Source organism: Geospiza fortis, unplaced genomic scaffold, assembly GCF_000277835.1.
Source record: "Geospiza fortis unplaced genomic scaffold, GeoFor_1.0 scaffold41, whole genome shotgun sequence".
Classification (NCBI taxonomy): Eukaryota; Metazoa; Chordata; class Aves; order Passeriformes; family Thraupidae; genus Geospiza; species Geospiza fortis.
This window is the reverse complement of record NW_005054299.1, coordinates 10,189,359-10,209,895: the sequence shown is the minus strand read 5'-3', so window position 1 is coordinate 10,209,895 and position 20,537 is coordinate 10,189,359. Positions and strand designations below refer to the sequence as shown.

At 45.5% G+C, this 20,537-nt stretch overlaps 1 protein-coding gene across 3 annotated transcripts in view; it reads right to left on the bottom strand.

The window, feature by feature from the left end:
- The window catches only part of LOC102036969, a 59,869-nt gene that overhangs the window by 17,588 nt on the left and 21,744 nt on the right, over window positions 1-20,537 (bottom strand). The window lies entirely within an intron of this gene.

The window sequence follows — 20,537 nt, the reverse complement described above, 5'->3', positions numbered from 1 at the left end:
CAGTTTTGAGGCAGTGTTTTGAAAGCTGGCAAGTGAATAAAATCATTCTTTCCCCTCAAAAAATTGTCACGAAACAACTCCCAAGTGGAAAAACAAGGCTTCAAGAGAACAGTTATTTCATTTAAAAAAATTATTTTAGCTGTATTTTTCATACTGAAAAACCTAGTGAGGGAGGCATGTCAGGAAGAATCTTCTCCATCAGCTTTTGAAAGAAATAAAATATTTTCCTTGCTTCTGTTTTTAACACTTCTTCAGTTGGAAAGCTGTGTGAAGTATGGGAAAGCACTCCCCATAATCACATGCTTTTACAAAGCAACTGAAGTGTTTTTCAGATGAAGCTCTTAAAGGCTGTAGAAAGACATCCCACCATTTTACCAACATGAGTGGTAAATAGTAAGACCTTTCTACTTTCTCTCCTTTTATTTTTTTTTATCCTTCTGCTTTCTCTAGCACAAAGCAAGACAAAAAGCAACACAGTACAGGGAGGCTTGGAAACTCAAAAAGCTTAAAAATCCAAAACATAAAAACAACCTCCAAAAAAATTCAGAAGAAAAAGCACTACCCCAAAATTGAAGTCAGTGCTTAGGTGAAAGTATTTATTATTTTTCCAGTAGAAAGTACTGCTGGGAGGTGGGAAGTATTCCCATTCCTCCATCACCCTCAGTCACTCTACATCCCATAAGCACGTCTTTGCAGTCCCAATCCACATTACTGCCCAGAACTTGGAGAGGGAGTTAGAGATCCACCCAGCATTTCTAAGCACATCAGCCTCTTTGATCTAAAATCCAGAACTTGGCACACATACGCCCCACTTTGAAACTTTCACATGAAGAGTTTGGGGCTCAAGGACAGTGTATTTTACTATCCAAGCACGCATGGGAGAAGAAGGGAGGTGCTGCAAGGATTTTGAGCTTTTTCTGTTAATCCTTTAGCAGATGAATCCTACTGCTGTGTCCATTATTCAAAGGACTCAACAGTAGCCATGCCTGACTGCTCTGGTCCCAGGTCTGACCTGGCAGCATAGCTCCAAGGTTTCTAACCCAAAAGGACCCAACAGTTTCTCGCACAAACCAGGCAGGAGACTAAGGGAACTGCTGAACTGAACCAGCCCAGCCCACAGCTATCCAATGAAACAAGTAATCCTAGGAATTCATATAAAATATTGCAGGACTCAGCTCCCAGCCGGGCTGCAAGGCACTATGGTAAGGCTGGTATTTATTCTGAGGTCATTTCCTTTCTTAAGGCCTCCTTCTTTAAGGGAAGGAAGGAGACCTTGGTAGGGCTGACAAAACCCAGGATGTAAGGAAGAGCAAAGTGAGGAGCTGTGAGGTCTTGCAAAGTTTTGCTCCCTCCTTAAGTTTTTCTTCCAGGTGCTATGAAATGTTGGTTGGTGGGATGAGGAAGGGTCGGCTAGACAGCTCAAGCCACAAGCCCACAGGCACGAGAAAATGTGCAAGACAAAATCAGGTTGAGCAATGAAAATTAGAATAAGGATTCATGATTTTGAGCCCCATCCTTTAGGGGAAGAATGCTGTTAGAGCAGAACATACCCTGCTGCATCCCATATGACTTCAAGCAAGACCCTCAGCTTCCCAAGGCTACTGTAAGGCTGAGCTTTATAGTGGTACTTGGCTGAACAGCCAGGATGAAGTGAGGCTATGACACAAAATTCTACATTGCCTCAGTAGCACCACTGAATCCTCTGCTGAAAGGAAAGGGGAAAAACAGAGCTCTGCTGGCCAAGGAGCAAGTAAAACACCTTCCAGTACAGTCCAGTGGGATGAAATGACTAGTATGGTCACACCCACAGGTCCCCATGACTTCATCAGGGTGCAACAAAAGACTTTATTTCCCAACTAAAATCAGAGAGGCAGCAAGATATTTACACATCTTGGCCTTATATTAAAATATATAGGGAGGACCAACAGAGACAGAAATTACAAGATGACTCCAAAGAGTGAATGAAAGGTTTGAGCTAGCCTGTAGGTAACAACCAGCCAGACTCTTCCAAGAGAAATTCAAGTGCTCAGCTGTATCTCAAGTCCTACTCTTCTGGCAGAAAACAGAAGCATTCTTTTAATGATGCTGGTGTGATAAGCTTTAATTATAGGAGAATCTTAGCACTAATTATGCTACTGTTATGGTTTGCAAAGGTCTCATTGTGCAGCAAGACACCCTACATCATTTTTGTTCCTCTTCTGTTTCCTGTTTGTTCCTGGCGCTCCTCTTGATGAACTAAGTAGAAAAATAAAAACATGACATCCCCTCATCCACAGGCTGCTAAACTGGAGCATAAACCTCAGCATATGAAGCTCTCTGGAGCTCTCTTATTTCCACTTAGACTGAAACCAGAGCAAGACCACTTCTGCTGCACTCTCACAGCTTCCAGATCCCATATCATAGTAAAATCTGAAACAGAGAGTTGGAGAGAGAGAGCAAGCCAGCCACATGATCCTGCAGATGAGAACGAATACATGGAAGACAAGTTATCAAGTGTTATTCTATTTAATCAAATTGCTTCCACCTCACTTGCAGCCACACACTTTCTGCACCCAGCACACTAGAGCCATGCTTTAGAAAAAGTAAGTCAAGCCATCTTTGAATGGTTTTCCAGCCCTCAGCCTTCCCTTTTCTGGCCAAACCTGAGCGCAGACTTTCGGACAGGGAAGCTAAAATGCAGTGTTGCCTAGCAACAGCCAGGGACTTTCCATGGCAGCCTGTCCTCATCCTCCCTCTGGAGACCTCCACGTCACAAGCCAACCACGAGATGCAGCAACTCATTAACTCCTATTTACACAGATACAAGGCAGAGCTGAAATAACATTTATTTGGCTACATGACTTGCAAGTAGCCTAAAGCAGGGGAAACGACCTATAAGAAAGGTGACATATTCAATTTAGTAACCCTGGGATCATTCCTAACTACTACACCAATGTGAAAGTGCAGTTTTATTTCCTCAAGCTATTTTCTGGGAGTTATGACAATGAGCAGAGCAGAGATTTGTCAAAGGTCACGGAGGATATTAGTAGCAGAGCTGAGAATAAAACCATAGGGTATGGTTTCCAAAAGTTTCTTCCACCTGCAGAAAATGAAATGGAAGAAAAAGAGAGTGTCCCTATTTCAATTAAAAAGTCCTTCCTGCAGGTCTCTGACAGAACTGCTAGCATCAGAGCTGAAAAATACAGCTTGGGAGCACTATGCATGAAGGGAAGTTTGTTTTGCTATTGACTGTGACTTCTAAAAGGAGGAAATGACATGACTAAGGAAATGTTAAAGCCTTTTTGAGGACACAAGAGTGTCCTCGCTCTAAAAGCAAAACTAAATTGAAACACTTCAGGGTTAACCCTCCAGAAAGCAGCAGAATCAGTTCAGCCCAAGAACCCACCCACCAATCTCACCTCCTGCTCATAACCCAGAGACTCTCTCAGTCCTGGACATTTCTGTTTCTTGCTGACATCTTAAGGCTCTTGACAAGATACAAAGTTTAAACAGTCCAAATTTTCAGAAAAAGCCTCCTCAGCTCTATAACCCCTGTTTACTTCTATGCTGTTAACCCTAACAGCCAGCTTCCTTGTTGCCCAGAGTCTTCCAGGAACAAGAAGGCAGACCAAGCATGAATGTCTAGCACAGAAACAGACCAATGATGTTGCTTGCTGTGTTTGCTTTGTTCAAACAAAAAAAAAGAACTGAAAGAAGAAACAGTACAGCGTGAGGAGAAATTGCACTCTAAGCCACAGCAGAGGGCTGATGAAAAGGGAAAAACCATGCCCAGTGATGCAATGTGCACAGAGAAAATTGCCTCACAGCATGGCGGGAAGGCAGCTCCATGGCCCATTAAGCAGAGGACTGAAGGGGCCTCAATAAGACAATCTTGGGACAGCGAGGTGAAGTGGATGCTGGTGCAGAGGCAATGCTTACTTGTGAGCTCCAGCCCAACACCAATCCCATTACACTCAGTGAGCCGGCCAGGGAAGCACAGCCCTATGGCTCTCCTCCCCTGGGAAGGCATTTCAGAGCAAAGAGCCTGCCCCATTCCTTTCCTAGCAGCCCTCAGAGCCAGCTCTGGGCCAGCAGGAACAGCGTTCCCCTGCTGCTGCAGGGCTGTCCCCTATCCCAGCACTGCTGGGGTGGGAGAGCTGTAGAGGTTAAGGCAGGGCAGGGCGCAGCTGCAGCGCAGTGGGCAGAGGAGGTCAGGGTGCTGCACCAAGTGGCCATTGTGCTGCACACTGTGCCTGTGGGCTCCTGCTTCAGCGGGTCCCACCTCCGTCGCACCGCGTGGCACCGGCACAGCACCGGGGGCACAGGGGCAGGGGCACACAGCTGCTCCCCAGCAGGGCGGGCAGGCACATGCTGCTGCTGCTGCAGAACAGTGATCCAGCAATGCGCAAACCCAGGGCACCGGGAATATTTCCCTGTCTGCTCTGGGGTGCCCTGACCCCCAGGGGAGCACTGACTTTGACCCTCATTCATGGAGAAAGTTTCCTAAACTCCGGAATAGACTAGAATCCACTAGGGTGTGAAGTAGATTGTAGAGAGTAGTGTAGATGTAGCACTTAGGTGGGAAATTTAGGCTTTAGGATTTTTAGTATGTAGTGGATGGAAGCAAGATGGAGGGCACAGGGTGTCATCCTGGGCTTCTTCCTTGTGCTTCTTCTTCATTCTTCATGGGTTTGGGAGGCATTTTGTAATTGGGTGGAAAAGTCCATATTGCAGGCTTTTGGGGAGCAGTTATTAGGTTAAAAAGGGAAATAATCTAGGTGTCAGTTCTTAATTGGATAGTTTAGTTTTAAAAGACCTTGTACCAATAGATTGTTGGCCGTTTTTGCAGTGCTTTTCCAGTGCACTGAGCCTTGTGTGGACAGCGCACAAAACTCTAGCTAAAATGACAATAAGCAAGAACCTGAAGACTGAAAAGATCCAATGCATCTCTCTTCCCTGACACAAGACCACTCCAGAAGGTCTCCCCTGACAGTGGAGCGCCCTAGGAGGGCCCAGCCAGAGTCCCAGAAGTTGGGGAATCAGCAACAGGTACCCCAGCACAGCAAGGCCCTTCCTAGAGCACAGGCTGAGCTAAAGCAGGGGGAGCAGCTACCCCCAGAGGCAGTGCTTACACAGGCCAGATGTGAAAGCCCAGCACAGCCCCAGGTCAGCAGCAAGGCTGAGGCTTTCAGTGTTTTCCCAACACAAGAGCTCCATGTACCTTCAGGCTCAAACATCACAGCGCCTGCCCGCTGCTTTAGAGAAATCCTCCCCCAGGAGAGCAGTGCTCCATGCCCACGTGGCAGGGCACGAGGGAGCAGGGCCATGGCTCCTGTCCTTTGGCCAACACACTGATGAGTCTTCTACAAGGAGCACAGCCAGGTCTGCTGTCCCTATGAGTTTAGGAGAATAACAGGCAAAAAAAAAAAATTAAAGCTATTTTGTAGGTTGATTTTGGACTGTTTTTTTTTAATTCCTTGGCACTGAGAAGTGTTGCTAGGACATGGGCATCACCTCTTAGCCTTGAAGTGCAAAAACTGTACAGAAAAAACAGTAAGTCACAGGCTCCTCCTTACTGCTTTTAAGCTGAAGCAACTCCAGCTGACACCAGCTCCCACTCAGGCTCAGGCTCCCAGGCAGACATGACTTAAACTGGCAGACAAACCAGAGGGCCAAGCTTTCCCAGCAGGCACCTGAGGGTACTCTGCATTTGCATCACCAGGGACGCCCTGTGCGAGGGGATCACCCATTGTCTGGGCCCAGGGGTGCAAAGCCACTATCCAGTTCATCCATGTGCCAGACACAGACACAAGCTCCCTGCCCAGCCCCTGAAACAGCACAGCAACAGGAAAGCTGCAGCTCAGCCATAGCTTTAAATTACAATTATCATCAGTCACAGCCTCCAGACTTCTCCATCAGAAGTTAAACAGCCTCACAGCATTTTAGAATACAGGCCAACTCAAATGGTTTGGCCAACAATCCCCTCCTACAAAAACAAACCCCAACATCCAAACACTAAGCTGTGGTGATAGTGTGGAACATCCTGAAAAGCCTCCTAACACTTTCAAAAGTTATTTCTAGTTAAATATTCAGTTGAATTAGTCATGCATGCTTTTTTTGCCACATTTATCCTCAGTCCATCTGAGGCTCCTTCAAAACATCAACACTTGTTGAGTCTCTTAACATTGTCATAAAGAGCTCCCATCGCCACCTAGATGGGAGTCCCAGCTATCCAGGCAGCACCTTTGCCAGCAAGGGCCAAAAATCCACAGCCTCCAAACAGTGCAAACACTGACAGCTTAGTGCATCTGGACAAGGCAGCAGAGGAAATGCTGATTATTAAATGATCATCGAGAACAAATTCAAATAAAAAAAAAAAAAAGCCAGGCAAGGCCTTACAAATAAAGATGTACTGCAAGGAGTTGCATTCAGCAAACAGTAGACTATGAAAACCAAAACAAAGTCATTCCTGTGGTCACCAAAATCCTTTCCAACATGTTTATCATTAATCACCTCATTTTGTGCACTACTGGGAAGGGCTCAGCTATCACTGCTGAAGATAAATGGGTGAGAGCCTTTAGGAAATATCAACTGGCAGAACAGCAAGTCAGTCTGACCAGTAACTGCTCTCTAAATAAGCACAGCCCAGTTGCACCACAGTCCAGAACAGCAATGTGCAAGTGACCACTGCAGAGTAGCACCAGGCTCCAGGCCTGGTCAATGCTTGCTGCAGAAGAGAGTGAACTGAAGTCTGGCCAGCAAGGTCTGCCACCTGGCAGAACTTCTGAATTCCCACTCTTCCCAAGGCCCAGAGAACAGATTAAATTATTCAAATTATAGGCTGTTTTTTGAAGTTTTCCCTGCATATCACACTAGAGCCACAGCTAACGTAAACACAGCTACCTACTCACACAGTTGTGCTCTAAGCAAACAGACTGGCTGCCTGTCTGTAGGTGACTCTGGCTTTCTCTGGCTCCTCTGACTTCTTTGTGGCACACAGTTCCCAGATATACTCTGGACCCGTACAGAAGCCCTGTCCCTTTAGGAACAGATAAAACAGGCTGTATCTGCCCTGGCACTTTTACCACTAGCCCTTTGACTGGAATTTGGGGATGGAGGAAGTGAACACTCTCCATGAAGCATCTCTGGCTTAGCAGCCACTTTCCCTGCTGGTCTGGCAGAGTCTTGAGTCTGCTGATCTGCAGGGTACATCAGATGGTTCATCTATTCACTCCATGCCAACCCCAAATCCCTCACTGAGTTTTCTCTGAGGCCTGGAAAAAACCCAAAGCTCCATTTGTGCAGGAAACAGACCTGACCAAAAGCTCCAGCACCTGTGGAGTAACAAAAATGTAAAGAAAGGGCAGGATTCATTAATTCCCTATCACTCATCAGCACATGCCAAAGCTACCAAAGTTCATATGTCAGGCTTGCCCCTCCTGCTCACTGGAGTCTGAGAAAGGAGGAGGGGTGCAAAGGGACTGGGGGGTCTGGTTTCACAGCTGGCAGGCATGGTAGCAGCTCCTGAGAAAAAGCTTACAAAGCTTTCAATTCAGGGCGGCCAATGTGACTGTTTCCTCCCTTCCTTCCTGGCCTTGGCTCCAAAGCTGTCCACAGGGAATGTCCAGTCTAGTCTAACATATCATCTGATGTCTCTATAGTTTATCTCACTTCTAACTGAGGCCTTGGCATGGACATGAGTCCAAAGCCCTCCCTCCCTACAGACTTTTCAGAGAGAGCTAAGCAGAAGGCACACTGCCTCCTGCAGCTTTATCCCAATCCCCTCACCCCTGCTGCTGCAGCACACGGGAGATGGCAGAGCTGGGGGCTTGAAACAAACAGCCCCAGACTCTTCCACCTTTTGCTGTTTAAATGCTGTCCCCAAGTGCCCCAAGAAGAGGTTAAGACATCAGCACAAGTCAGGCAATACAGTAAACACAGTTCCCCTTTAAGCAGGGAGATACAGAGAGCTCTGAAAATCACGTAGCTGTACATCCTGGGAAAGAAAAAGAAAAACACTAAAATAACTGAAAGGTACCAACTCTTGTCAGCTGTGACATTACAGGGACATGGAGAGGAAGAGAATCCACAGATAGCTGCTCCAAATCCAGAGGACACAGAGATAAAAGTGTGTGCCTTTATTCTATCCTTGGGTAACTGAAAAAACTACAAGATATTCCAAACGCTCCGTGCAGGCCACAGGGCCTCTTGCACACCAGCCACAAAGTGAACAGCCAGGCATACAGAACACCAGATTTCCAGAAGAGACTGCATGCTCACACAGGTTTGCCACATGAAAGGATAGATGTGTGTGTGGATGGCAAAAGGAAAAAGTAGGCTAGAACAACCAGCCCAGAATGGTTTCAATTCTAGATTTTTAAGCCAATTTCTTCCTGGTTTTGACACAACTAGAATACTTTAGATGTTCATATGAAGTATTTATGTTTAAAAGTAAAAATTCTTGGACTTAAATGCTTGTTTGTCAGTCCAAAACCCTGCCCTAAAGTTAGCACAAGGAACTTTTCAGGATGTATAAAACCCACACAAAATCTACCTAATCCACCACAGAAAATATTCAGTGGAGATCAGTGGGTTTTCTCTGATGAGAACCTGAAATATGTACCTTTTCATGAGATTTTTAGCCAGAGGATTTGACTCAGTGGAGCTTCTTAAAAATAGGGCAACATGAGATATACTCATTGCACTAAACAAAGAAAGGATTTGTCGGTGGCCTGGATTTTCACAATAGGAACCTCAAAAGGTGGCTCTGAATTGCCTCCCACGCTCTCCAGCTGAGTGCAGAGGACATTACCCTGTGGGAACCCTTGCCTTGTGTTCATCTGGTGCTGCTGGGAGCACTCACAAGTGGAACTTGAAGCAGAAAACACATAAGGTCACATCTTCAGATGAGAACTTGGATTCATGGACAGCAGGGAAACTTTGAAAAAGCCAAATGCAGACTGACTATATAAACAGCTATGGAAAGCCAAAACAAGCCTATCTTACAGAAGCAAACATCCCAAGCCATGGGGCTTGCTCAGGCTCTGAACACAGGGCAACAGAGTTCCTCTTTTTCTCCTTGCAAGACACACACATGTATCATGTCTGCACTGTCCTGCAAAATATTTGAGCATATTCTCCTTTCACATGACTATGCCTGTTTGGGAAATCTCACGTGTTTGCATGAGCATATGAAAATAAACAAACACTAAATTAGAAATTGAAGACCAGAAGATGATTAACAAACCTGAGACACCATTTTTGCCTACAAATAGACATCCATGTAGAGGGAGTAGTACAACACTAATCATCACAGAGAGAAATGATGATGTAACCCAACTGTTCCTACATTCCCCACCCAATCTCCTACTCATCCCCCTGCTCCTCTTCCCCACTGAGCCTCACTTACACACTAGTGACAAGGGAACATGCTGAAGCAGCTAGGCAGCTAACAGGATAAAGGCCTCTTACTCCAGGGAGCTAATCCATTTATGCAGAACATGACTAATGACTGCATTTGGAGATTGCTCTCCCATGGCCACATGCATCAGGGCCTGCCCACATGTGCCTCGCAACTCAACACTGCACAGCACACGGGGCCTTGCTCAGTGGTGCTTGAGTGTTGAAACTCAGAATTTGTGATGGGGTTCAACCTACCAGCTGTGAAAGGGCTGGCCTAGGCCTGTACCCATGTGAACAGCTTGCAAATATTCCAGAGGAGCCAGTATCTCCTGCCTGGTGCACTGTCCTTCCTCTTAAGTAGGCATATGTTTCCCTTCAGCACTGCTGATCAGCACTTGCAGATTCTGATACCATTCTGCATCCTTTCAGTCACATCCTCACAGTGCACATGGCTTAAGATGGTGTAAAGCTGGTCCAGGGAACCATCTCCAGTGCAAGAAACAATACAACCAATTCAGCAATCAGTGCTTCTCCCTGGACACTCCAATGAGCTGAGTGAGATTCAGCATGTCTACTTGTCCATGGGTACCAGCACAGGATACACATTACTCTGCCAACTTTTTGAAACTCCTCTATGTGAGGGCAGTGAGGCACCATCAGAGTTGGAAGCAGATGACTGCCCTTCTAAACAGGTGTTAGCAGAACACAACAACCCTCACAGCTGTGCATAAAGTATTTGTTGGAGAACTGCTGCCCTCAAGCATGCCACCCCATTGTCTGCATCAAAATCCATTTCCAAATATTTAGAAATGAACCATCAACTCAACAGCTTCCAAGATCATATGAGAGCCTGTATAACACATGTCATTGTTCATAACACAGGCATCAATTTAATGCACAAATCATATCAGTGTTTCCTTCTTTCAGCTCAGGATTTTGGTCCATCTCACACTTACAAAACAGTCATGCCCTAGGACCAAGAGGGCTCCTTCACTCACAGACTGCAGAAGGGCATAAATTCAGATTAAAACATTAAAAAGTGACCAGAATGTCTCAATGCCAAGTTCATTCGGATCCTCTGCAAAGAAAGGTTGGTAACAAAAGCAAAAGTTTACATCCATTTATATTAATAGTTTTGAGGGTGTTTGAATGATTTGGATGCTTGCATCTGGAAAGCAAATGAACCAGTGAATCAGCTCAGTACAGAGTTTTATACAGTGGACTGAGCAACACAGGCAAGTCTCACAGTTGCAGCAGTAGTTACAGCTGCCTTCTACCTCTAACCCTAGCAGCAGCCCCATCATGAGATAGCAATCTGGCTTCTTTCAGCTTCTTGTGGTTTTACCGCTTCACTCAGCCCTAGAGAGTCCATGGGCTGCTTAGCACAACTGCCCAAGGTAAGAGTCTGCAAAATGCAAGCAGGACAAACTAGCACAGCAAAAATGCCTTTCACACTTCTTGTAGCAGTCAGGCTTGAATGGAACATTGGTGTTCCATGAAAGAAAAGAGATATGAATGCTAGAATAGTTGTACTATAATTCTTTCTGCTTAGAAAATATTTTCCAAGAGCACCACTTCCAGTGCTCATAATTGCACTCATTCTGCTAACAATAATTTGAAACTAATAGGGTTGGTTATGTCATTCAGAGGAAAACAAGAAATTATATTAAGGTGAAAATTAGTTAAGAGCTTGACTGGACAGCACACCAAATTCAGTACCACAATGAAAATAAACATACCATGAACTCGCTGTGCTATTTCCACCAGAGCTCTGAACAAAGCACTGCAACTTAAAGACTTACTTTAAAGTATGATCAATATACAGTCTTATCATCCACTCAGGTACACCATGTTCTTGCGTGAGGTCTGTCTGTCTTTCTGGCACATACAGCAAACAGTAGCAGTTACAAATTCTCCTGAACAAACTCAGGGCATTCCCTGACCTATGGTGGTTCTCCCAGCTGCAAACCACATCACCTGGAACATAACAAGGAACAGGTTTACAGAAGTGAGAAAAATCAGACATCTGACTAGCTCTATTTTAAAGATATTTCTACCTGTATTAGGAATTACACAGATGCACTAGATTTGCCTATAGGATTGTTTGATGAGCCTCTGAAGTCACAGGCAAGATAGGGAGTTTCTAAAGCCTCCACAGGTAGACAAATTTTTATTTAGTTTATGCTGTCAAAAAGAGCATACTCACAATAAGACTGCAAAGTAACTTGCAAAGCATTTTAGGGCTTTATCCTTGGTACAGCAGATCAACCTGGTTTTTTTCCATAATCAAACATGTGAAGGTGAAATTATAGCTTGCAAGCCTATGCCAGAATTTTAAAGCACAAGCATGTTTTTGAATTAAAAATACAGCCTTTCTTAGTATAGGCATGACCACAGACTTCATTTACATTAAGTTCCTAACACTCCAGACAAAGCTCAGTTTTACAAATTCATTCCTATGAAAACTGCTTTGCATAAGCAGTTAAAGTCCAGCAGGAAACCAAAAAGGTTGTTTGCAAGGAGGAAAACCAGCAAGTTCCATAGGATTTCTCTTAACTGTCTTCATTTGTGTTTAATTTGCCATTTACCTGTGGCCCCCAGGACACCTATGTTTTTGAAATATTTAATTTAGAAAACTGTTGTTACATTTTTTTTTGGCTTGAAGAGGAGGGTTTGTCTCTCCCTTTTTGGTCAGCATTTCTTCAAAACAAATTGCAGCTCAATGAGAAGTGTATCTGGGCTCACAGCTCTGGAAAAGGGCAGGGAGTTTTACCAGGGAATCTACTCTGCTTTAACTCAGTCTCCATCTACATGAGAAGTAGATGCCTCTATTGAGTGCCTCCCCCTGTGAGATGAGCTGTGGACCAATGCCCAAAACTGCCACTGACATCAACAGACTGAAAGAAAGCGCGAGCAGAGCCCAGCAGTGTGGTTCTCATGTGAGCCAACAATGGAGAGGTTATTCAGAGCTAAGGCAGAAAATCAGAGTTAAACCCCAGCCCACGCCAAGGACAGCTGTGTTGTTGACAGCCAGGCTGGCTATTCTACCACTCCAAAGCTTGTCTCAAATACAGCATTTCCTAGAGTGTTTACTCTAGTCACAGGCTTGGCTTTAAAAGCTCAGCCAGCTTCTGCCTATTAAGCAGCAATGGCTGCTTGCTCTCCATGTGTGGTGACAAACTGGAGCACAAACACCCAGTATTAATAGTTAATCAGCACCATCACATGACTGCCCTGTTCCTGCTGTTACCACTCATACTACCACCCCCGTCCTTCCTTCCCACTCATGGGCAGTGCCCCATGGGAGACTGTTGGGTGCAAAGCACACCCACGTCCCCTCTCAGACACCAGCCACGCTGGGCAAGGAAGGTGTTCTGCTTCACAGACACAGAGCTAAGCAATGCCAGGGAAAAGCTAAGGAAAGCCAAGCTCTTGTTTTCCATTCCTTGCTACCATCTCTTCTGTTTAGTACTTTGAACAAGTCTATAATCATCTGAATTCTAAGCAACAGCAGCCCTTGCTATCCTTTGGCTGCTGAATTCTAAGGGAATTCAACACTTAGTGGTGGTAAAGTAGGAATAAAGAGAAAGAAAAAAACCCTAGTCTATCTCTACTGCTTATTTCAGTTTTATAACCTACTCAACATACTCAGAAAAGCAAGCAGAAAACTGCCACCATCATCAGATGCCCTCTGGACTACATGAGGAATAACCAGATTGTTTCTAAATAGACATTCACCCTCTCCAGTTTCCTCAAGGCACTCCACTGGCCCTCCAAAGAACTAAACTGTAAGGCTCTCTCCTTTTCAGAGGTTGCTACCACAAGCCAAAGATGCAACTTATTACGGCTGAAGAGAGATCCATTCACCCGCAGACCAAACACAGCGTGGGCAGTGACAGCATATGGTGGAGCCACCCGCAGACTCCTTCTCTCCCCAGGCAAGGATGAGATATTTGTATCACAGTGAGCCACACGCTGAGGGAGGAGTGGGCAGGGACAGGTATCTGGCCAACTCAACAGCCACACTGGGACCCAGCCCAGGCAGCCCCTCCAGTCCAGACACATCAAGGCTGGGGGAGGTGAGGACAATCCAGCACTACTGCAGAGAAAGTCCTGACCTTCACTTCAAGCAGCATCTCCAAGCTGGTGTTTTGAAACATATGCACAAATTGCAGCAAAACTTCTTAATCTGTCGGGCTCTTGAGATTGCTTAGGCTGAACTCAGGGACTGGGAAACAACATGCCAATATTATCCTCCTACACAGTACTGTGTCAAAACAAGAAAATATTCTTCAGAAAACCTTATTTGAAAAGGACCAGAAGTCAACACACAAGAGACAGAACAGTGAGTGATATGCTGCAGGATGGCCACCCTTGGGGATGCAATCCAGCACCCACTCTGTGACTGCTGCTCACCCCACATCCAATCACATTTTAACCAGTTGTGTTGTTTCTGCAGTTAGGACCTCTTGGTTTTGCTGAGCGATGTTTCCTGTAGCCAGCTGCCAGCCCACCATAAAACACAGCTAGCAGATATGGGAGACTGGGCTCTTCCTTCTATTAGCTCAGTAGGAATCAGTCTATGTGGTGCTTTGAGAGCAAAATGCTAGAGGTTAAAACTCCAACCTTGTCCATTTACATGCAGAGCTTCTGGCAGATGCTTTCAGATGGAAGTGCTTTACCTCCTTCCCAATTTGCTCCTCCCAGGCCTACCTAACCATCAGAGTCAGACCAAGAGTTCAAGTCCTACACAGCATCACCAGCATCACCCAGGACTTCTCCCTGAGTCACACACCAAGGCCACATGCCAGTGGTGCCATATGCCCATTTGATCTCCTCTCTTTGGACTGCAGCCAAAGACTCGGCTCTAGACTAATACCTTCTTACCAGGCTTTAGAGCTTTGAGGAAAAAAAAAGAAAGACAGCAGGGTTGGGAAGGTAGCCAGCAAGCCTGCCAATCTAAATGATAAGCCCTTGGCTTGAACCTCAGGCTCATAATTTTCTGCCACTGGTGCCAGGTGCTATTATTGTCCCTTTGGGAATCTTAATACAACAAAAATACTCTCTCTAGCTCTGTCTCTGCCATTCTTAACTTTCCTATTCCACAGATCTCTGCCGCTTCTCAAACTTCAGCCACATCAAATTTCTTTCCCTCATCTCCCTTTTGCTCAATCAAGCTCTCTGGTGTTATCCAAATAACCCTGACCAACCTAATCCCTGCTCTCTTTTATGATTCACAGTAGCACCTCAAGGAACTACATTTCAGATGTCTCAGCATATATTCTAGCTATTGGCTCACCCTCCCTTGGTAGTCCAGACAGATATATTCACCAGCATGCAAGCTTCCAGGAAAAGGCAGCAAAATTACACAGCCACATACCCCAGGAAAAAGAGACCAATAAGTATTTCCAGACAGCAGCTCATTTGTCCATCTCCCTCTTGAACTGTTGTCCCTTTGCACATGTTACAAAAACAGAACAGAAATGCACTGAGACAAAACAAGGAAGGAAAACATCAAGGGAGAAGAACAGAAGCATTTGGCTCTAGGAATGACTACACATTCTGTGCCAGGGCTCACACAACAGTGGAAGACCTGCAAAAAGAGATGTGTGCTCAGAATGAAAGTCTGCCAGCAGCACACCTGAAAGGTGAACAGTATCAACAGATGCTATGGAGTGGACTTGCACTAAAATTAATTCTGTGTTTCAACAATGCACAGAGAACACAGATCCTCATGGAGAAGCTGTTGACATACAGACTGTATAACTTCCAGCAGGCCTTTGCAACCTCAACCATTCTGTGAGAATGCTCTAATCTCTGGTACACTGGTTGGTGCCAAGAGTTTAGGAACAGGACTAGGTTATCCTGCCTGCCTTGCCTTCGGCATTTACAAGCTGGCAGCAAGATGAACCTTACCGTCAGTGAAAGGACAACATAGTCAACTTACTTGCCTCTTCCAGGAGGAAATCATTATGCTTTTTAAGAAGCAGCTAGGCCAAGTTGTACATGGGTTACTCCTCTCTTACATTCCGATTCATCCAGCTGCAGCTGCACACAGGCACTTCCTAATGTTTTTGCATGAATTAGATAATCACCCAGGGAACACTTACGAGACACAGAGACAGAGGTATCTGCTGCCTGGCAGAGTCATAATCACCTCCTTGGGGCTAGGTGGAGTTCCTCATGATTTCCCCTGCTACTGAGTCTCTCTCCACCTCCCAGACAGCATGTTTTTCTCCCCACCACTGTCAGACTACCAATGTCTGATGTCAGCAAACTGAACATCAGCTAGCCAGTACTGAGCCAGTCTTTACAACAGAGATCAGACCACAGGAGAACATCTCCTCAGCTCCTCCAAAGATGCAAAGAACATGACACCTGTACCATGCCCCATCTCCCATCATATGGTGCATGTCTAGAGTCCCAGAGCCTCCCACCATGGAACTAAAACCTCACAGGCAAGCAGACCAGACAATGTCATTGATCATGTTCAGCCCCAAATTTCCTCATGCCAGGACTGCCTTGAAGCAGCCACACACAGCATTTGTTTGCTGGCTACTTCAGTGCCAAGCACTGTCAGGGTTGAGAAAGACAGGCACTTCTGTGCTGGAAGAACAGCTGCTGCAGCATATTTCTGGGGGTGAAAAATTAAAGCAAAATTGCAGGAGGTTACCAAAAGCAGAATTTCTCATGCTCTACTGATGCAACCAGTTTCTGCAACACTTTCTTTACTATGTTGCTTCAACAAGCCCACAGACAAAGAACTGCTATGGCCCAACTTCCACACCTGAGAGACAAGTTCTGGTGCTGGGCCCCTTAAGAATTATGCTCAGCACAGGCCCCTGAACTCCACTGAGTCACTCTGGAGACTGAGGCCCAGGGCAGAGACTGTGCTGAATCTACCACCAGCACTAGCAGTAGATTTTCCGGCACCCTCTTGCTGCAGAGAGCAGCTCAGATGGGCAAACAGATGGTAACAATTCTGAAAAAGCCTGGATTCAAATGGGAGGCCAAGAGGTGAAAAGGACTCACGAGCTCACACGTGGAAGCTATCTGGAAGCTATTTGTCAAGTCCTGGAGAGACAGGCAAGGGCAAAACCCAGCTGTGCTAAGGATATGGCAAGCTCACCCTGGAGCCATTAGCAGCCCAAAGCCCAGACCCCAGAGCACCAGGGTCACACACTGGGGCCTTGGTCACGTGTGGTGAGTGCTGCTCTGCAGCCTCTGTGCAACCAGTATGGACTCGAAGTTTTGATGGGGTGCTGATCACCCCACCAATGCTCAGTCCAACCAAAATACCAGTACTGAAACATACAGCAGAAGGAAGATGGTCTTGATATCACACAGCTAAACCCAAATTAGGATTCCCATCAGGCACTTTATCCAGGCCATTCCAGTGTCAAGTCAAGACAAAGATCCACTCATATGTCTTGCACTGAAACTAGTCACCCACCAAAGGGGGTGCAGAACCTGCAATGAACAATCCAAATGTTAGCCTAGGATGCATTTTTCTTTTCACAGATAGCCTTTTTCATCCTAGCATCTCATGCATTTCAAAGAATGCATTAAGCCTCCAAAAGGAAATGGTATTGACACTCTGTAGAGGAAGCCAAATAAAGAGCAGCTGAGATCATTTGGCTTGCTCAGCCTGAAGAAAAGGAGACTGAAAGGACACTTCATTGCAGTCTAGAACTTCCTTATGAGGGGAAGCAGAGGGGCAGGCACTGCTCTATTCTCTGTGGTGACCAGTGACAGGACCCAAGAAAATGGCCTGGAGCTGTGTCAGGGGAGCTTTGGGTTGGATATAAGAAAAGGTTCTTCACCCAGAGGGTAGCTGGGCACTGTAAGAGGCTCCCAGGTTAGTGGCCATGGCACCAACCCTGCCAAGGTTCAAAAAGCATTTGGACAACACTCTCAGGCACATGGTGTGATTCTTGGTGCTGTCCTGTGCAGGGCCAGGATTTGAACTTATGGGTCCTTTCCAACTCAAGATATTCTATCAATTTCTGATTCTGTCTATTCATACAAGCAGGCAAACCACAGCGGAAAGCTCTGAGCAAGACATGAAACCTATCTAATCACTTTGCAGCATACCTGGAATTATACCCATGTACCCTTTGCCTTGTACTTCAAAATTATGCTTTCCATATCAGGGACTTACCCACACAAAGAATTTGGACTGCTTGTTGTACCACCCCAAAGCTGCTCTCCCCCCAGGAGATCTCTCTCCCTGCAAATGCTACACTCTGACTTCACAAGCTTCTTTAAGTAGATTTCAAAGGTGCTCCTGGCAGTCCCACTGAATAGCACAGGAGGATCCTTTACTTCCTCTCTGTTTACACAACATGCCAAGACCAATTAATCCCCTGGGAATGAGCTCAGCAGCTCCAAGAAGTCTTTGTGACACCCTAGACTTCCTTATGCCTCAGGTGAACCTAGAGCCTTCACCTTGAACCCAAGGATGTCCCTGCTCTCCGTGACCTTTCACTCTCAGCATGGCCCTGCTCTCCCTGACCTTCTGCTCTCAGCGTTGCCAAAAAAGCCAGATATGCTGAAGTGGTAGCAGCCATACAGGGTGGCAGCAGGCTTCATTAAATAGCAAGTGGTTGGCAGCAGGACCTGCAGGCAATGATGTGTCTGCCCAGGGACCATGATCAAGGGGTGCTGGGAGAGGGCATTCACTGCAGCAAAGCGAGTGTCTGCACAAGCCAGGGCATTTCTGCCCAATTAAGGAAAGAATAGAAGTCTTCTGAGCTCATTTTCTAGGCCTTTGGAGAAGTGAAGAAAAGCGTGCATTGAAATATGCTCGCTCGGCCTCAATAGGGAGACACTGGGTGGGCCAGCTGACCAGCCAGGGTGGCAAATGCATCTGCCAACAGTCCAAACTCATGTCTGGGACACAGAAGGGCTGAATCACTGTACCCTGTGAAGCTGTAAAGGCATAGCCTGACATCTAAGCAAAACAGGGCTTTTTAAACCTGCTCCTGGTACAGCCTTCCCTGCTGCAGGAGGCTGAACCGAAAGGCGTGGAGGATGGAGATTTACATTTATTCACAGGCCAAGAAAGGACAGCAACCAATTGCCCCCAACCTGCTTGTCTCCCAAATTTGCTCCTCTTTTTTACCAAGAGGCACCGAATCACTGGAATACAGGGAGACATTTGGATACCACTTGCCACCGACCCATGGGAGGAAGCAAAATCTTCTTAGACATCCCAACACAGAGCCACTCTGGACCTCAACTCTCTGGACCAATATTCCATCACCATCCAGCATAAACAGAATTTGATGCAAAGCACTTGGCATCTCTTCGTCCACCCTTGAGTTACCCATACCACATCACACCCCAAAAGTGTCTTCTTATCTCACAGCACATTTGCTTCAGGCACAAATTCATCTTGCCTGATACTCTCTGTCATCTGTTAGCTGCACAGAGCTGCAGGGATGGGAAGTAAGGCTCAGGGATAAGAGTGAAAGCCACATCTGCTGCTCAAAAGAAAAAAAGTCTAGCTGATAAACTTTTCAGCTGTGTTCTCATGGGCAAGCACATGATAGGAAGGATAAGAATCACAAAGCAAGAAAAGCTTGATGTTCAGAGCTCAGATGAAGCCTTAGAGTAGCCTGTTTAATATTAACATTCCTCATATGCATCATTTACCTAAGAAACACATGATGCCACACACTGCCCAGGCAGTTAATAAGAGCCATTTTTGTTGGAAAATGGAAACAGACCAAAAAAGCAAACACCCATGTCCCATTTTATAAGTGGGGAATGGGGGCGCTGAATGATTTTCATAGGAGAACTAAGTACAGGTAGCAAGCAAAGACTCATCATAAAGCTTCAAGATGTTACTGGCTGAAAGTTAACCAATTAGAGCTATAAAAATAATACAAATGACCGAATAAAATATTCAGGCTGCATCTCACTGTGCACGTGTGTGTCATGTCATATTGTGCCCTCCGTGCACCTTCTGTCAAATTAAATCCACCAGCTGACTATCCTTTCTTTATAACATGGATTCCACAACCATGGAATGTTAATGACATCCACAGTAAAAATGTTATTTTAAAAGCACGCTGCCACTTCCACTCCAGGTTTCAACTTCTTTTGCAAAAATCTTTGCCACAATTAATCCAGAAGTGTAGAGAGCGAATGGACAAGGAAGCCAATTATCCTCACAAGGTTTTCCCAGAAAAAAACAACAGTTTGGAAAGCTCATTTAAATTAGTCCCTAACCTTTATCAATACACTCCTGAAGACAGTGCTGAAAGATGCTTGAGGAAGAGCAGGCTATGCCTGGCATCCAAATCAGAGAAATTACCTGGGCCAAAAGAAACATTTTCCCATTTATTTATGTGCACTCTGAAAAACTAGAAGGCTGGGCGCAGGCTTAGCAGCTTTCTTCTTCTCTCATAAGGATGTGAGACTAATTAAAGTCTGTCAGTATCAGTAGAAGATTTGGGTGATGTGAAATGCAAGACTGGGCCTTTTGAATGTTCTGTGAGCAGAAACTTGGCTAGAAGGTTGAAAAGGGGGTGAGGAAAACCGTACTGAAAGCACAAGTCTCTGCATTATGTATTCATGGGAAGTATGCTGCCAGCAGGACTGAGAAAAACCAACAATGTAATAGGGAAATAGAAATCTCACTTTTAGGGTTCTTAAAAAATAAATGCAGAGTCCTTTCTTTTAGTGGGTCCATCTTGTAGGCTTAAAGGAATTGTTGCAAGAAAGGTTAAAACTACTACATCCAACAAACCAGAGGCAATGAAATTCCTTCCTAATGAGAGGGAATTCAGAACTGAAAATAATTGTTTTTAACTTACTTACAATGTACCAGGGCCAGCAGATGTCTGCAGATATCCTTTTAAGCTGACACTACACCAGTGCAAATAGAAAAATAATGAAGAGACATGAAATACTAACTCTACAGCAAGGCCTTTTGAAAGAGAAGCGCCAGATGGGAACTGCACAGCGCAGCCAGCCCCATTTCCCAGGCTCTGCAAAGAAAAGGCAAACTCCTAGCATTTCCACACCTCAGTCCAAGGCCAAACTAAAGTCCTGCAAAATCAAGAGTAACTGCATCTAGAGCAAAGTGTAAGCAGTTTGTGAAATGTTAAGAAGGTAAAAAGCACTCCTTAACATCGCTATAGAACTCC